The sequence below is a fragment of the Cnephaeus nilssonii genome (assembly GCF_951640355.1).
Source record: "Cnephaeus nilssonii genome assembly, chromosome: 7".
NCBI classification, from domain to species: domain Eukaryota; kingdom Metazoa; phylum Chordata; class Mammalia; order Chiroptera; family Vespertilionidae; genus Cnephaeus; species Cnephaeus nilssonii.
The window spans coordinates 8,345,186-8,348,741 of record NC_137078.1 but is presented as its reverse complement, the minus strand read 5'-3'; positions in this window follow the sequence as shown (position 1 = coordinate 8,348,741).

Genomic DNA, 3,556 nt, shown 5'->3' with positions numbered 1-3,556 from the left:
CTTTAGGGTTTTCTATATAAAAAATCATGCCATCTGCAAATAGAAATAGCTTTACTTCTTCATTCCCAGTTTGGATGCATTTTAATACTTTCTCTAGCCTGATTGCTCTAGGACTTCCATTATGATGTTGAATAACAAGGTGAGAGTGGGCATCCTTGTCCTGTTCCTGATCTTAGAGGAAAGCTTTCAGTTTTTTATCTTTGAGTGTGATATTAGCTGATGATTTGTCATATATGGCCTTTATTATGTTGAGGTACTTTCCTTATATACATATTTTATTGAATATTTTAATCAAATTTTTTATGGGACCACAGAAAGTCCCAAATAGCCAAAACCATTCTTAGAAAAAAAGAACATAGCCAGAGGTTACATGCTCCCTGAATTCAATTAAACCACAAAGCTACAATAATAGAAACAGCATGGTATTGGCAGAAAACAAATATGCAGACCAATAGAACAGAACTGAGATCTCCAGCATAAACCCATGTGAGTATGGGCAACTAATTTTCAACAACAGAGCCAAAAACATACAATGGAGAAAGGAAAGACTCCAATAAAGGGCTAACACCAAAAATATATAAAGAACACAACAACTCAACAACAAAAACAATCCAATTAAAAAATGAACAGAGGACCTGAACAGACACTTCTCCCAAGAAGACATACAAATGGCCAACAGATTTATGAAAAAAATGCCCAACTTCACTAGCTATAAGGGAATTTAAAATAAAAATTACAAAGAGATACACCTCACACCTGTTAGAATGGCTACTATGAACAAGACAAGTGATAACGAGTGTTGGAGATGTTGTAGAGAAAAAGGAACCACCATTCACTGCTCATGGAAATGTAAACTGGCACAACCACTATGGAAAACAGTATGGAGGTTCCTCAAAAAATTAAGAATAGAGATACTATGTGACCCAGTAATCTCTTTTCTGTTATCTACTCAAACAATTTGAAAACACTTATTTGTAAAGATATATGTACCCCTATGTTCATTACAGCATGTTATGGTAGCCAAAACATGGAAACAATCTTAAGTGTCCTTGGATGATTGAATAAAGAATATGTGGTACATATACACAATGGACTACTACCGAGTCATTAGGAAGGATAAAATACTGCTATTTGGGACAGCATGGATGGATCTTGAGAGTATCATGTTAAGTGAAATAAGTTAGACAGAAAAGGACAAGAACCATATGATTTCACTCATTGGTTCAATTATTGAAAACTGCTTAAAATATGGCTGAATGGAAGTCCTACAACTAGAGAAGTAAAGAAGAAAGCACATTGATACTAGTAGGAGGGGCAGAAGCATGGAACAGGCTGGTCCAACACCCACGTGTGGGGTTGTTTTAATCAGGAGGGATATCTTGGCTGTAGAGGCCTCCTGTGAGAAGTAAGCAGTGCCAACCCACACCAGACCCCTCAGCCCAGGCTTCCAGTGCTGTGAAGAGAAGTTCATGTAACTTTGGACTGTAAAAACCAGTGGGGATTGTGACTGAGTGACATGGAGGCTGCTGGAGTCCCAAGCAGTTCCTCTTAAAGGACTGGCACACGGACTTACTTAGACTCACTCCCTCTGATTTCCAGTGCTGGGGCAGCAACTTGGGGGATCCAGAGACATACAGGGAGGAACTGGATTGTCTGGCCTCAGAGCAAGAATTCAGGGCAGCTTTCTCCCAGACAGGGGTGCTTGCAGTGATCATTGTTCCTATGCTGTAACATCTCCCATCGCAGGGCTGACTGGCAGGGTCCATATCTGAATCTCCATCAACCTGGCTCACACTTTATTCTGCCATGGTGATTCCCTGAGACCACATCCCACCTAATTTTTAACCCCACTCAAGCTATTTGCAGTGGCTTTTCCATATGAATGGCCTGTCCTGGCTCAGGCTTCAGACTTTCCTAAAATCTCTCAAACAAGCATCAGCTGGCATCAGTGTGTCCCATACCTATTAATAGCACCAGCCTGCCTTGCTTCACAGCATGGCCTTGCCTGGGTACTTCCAAACCCAATACAAATAGCAGACACCAGCAGATCTCTCTGTAACTCTTGTTAGGTGGCTCCAAGCACTGGCTGACTTTGTACCTCCTAGGAGGCCTCAAAGCCAGTGCACCCAGTGGACAGCTTCAGACCACACCAGATTACAAATCTACACATCCACAAGTGACACACTGAAGAGGCAGACTCAGTGAGCACCAAAGCCCTACTGAAGCAAGACCTGCTCCATAGGAGAGTCTTCTGTACAGCAGCTCTTCCATTGCAGATACAGCTGGTCCTTATAGCCAATTGGCCTAGAGTTCAGCTCCTCCCAGTGACACCAACAGCAATCAAGGCTCATCTACAACAAGACTGTGCACACAGCCCACACAGGGCTGCACCTAGAGTACCCAGCTCAGGTGACTGGAGAGGCTGAGCCACTGGGCCCTACAGGATACCTACAACACAAGGCCACTCTACCAATTCCAGGAGACATAGCAGCTCTATCTAATATATAAAGATAAACACAGGGAAGCAGCCAAAATGCAGAGACAATGAAACATGTCACAAATGAAAGAACAGAAGAAACCTCCAGAAAAATAATTAAATGAAATGAAAGCAAGCAAACTACTAGATACAGAGTTCAAAACAATGGTTACAAAGATGCTCAAGGATATCAATGATAGCTTCAAGGGACTTAGTGAAAATTTCAATGATCTTAGTGAGAATTTCAAGGAAATTAGTGAGGACATCAAAGATGTGAAAAGGGGACAGAAGATGGCTGTCGACGGGAAGGCAGACTGCAAGATAGTGTGTGAGTGAGAAAACAAAGGGAGAGTGTGTGGTCGCACGGGGAGTGAGTTGAGGGACAGCTATACTCCAGGAGTTAGGTTCCCTCACTGAGCGACCGGCTTGGACTCGGAGACGGCGCCATCTTGAAGGGGAAAGTGGATGTTAACAGACACCTGAAAACCCCGGTGAATCTACAACTATGGCACCCACCGAACAGCTGCTAACTCGAGAACACCACACCAGTCCCCAAGTGGCGCAAGCACGTCAATTCAGAGGAGCTCTACACTCACTCACAAAAGGTCAGATTTCGCCTGGGATAAAGTGAGGTCTTGCTCCCAGCAGGAGAGAGAAACGTGCATGCAGGAGCTGGAGGACTGGGGGAAGTCTGCACCTAGAAAAATCCGTGGCTGTTGGGGCTGGTGTGATCCGTGAATGTGGAAGGGGGTCCACAGAGCTGCTAACAGAAGGGAACTCTAAAAAGCAACCTATTTTTATCTGGGTGCAAAAGGACAACCTAAAAATTTTAAAAGTGTGCCGGCTGCTTAGACCCAAGGGGGAAATGGGGACTGCGCAGACTTGCGCGCAGGCCCAGAGTTTGCACACTTACTCTGGCTCTTTTTTTTTTTTTTAATTTAAATTTACATTTTTATTTTATTTCTTTCCTCTTTAAATCCTTGCTTCTGATTACTAAGCCCAATACACAGGATCACCCAATTGGGGACACTCTAAGAGACTGCAGGGGAAAGCTGTTTTTCTGGAATCTGGGGATCAGAG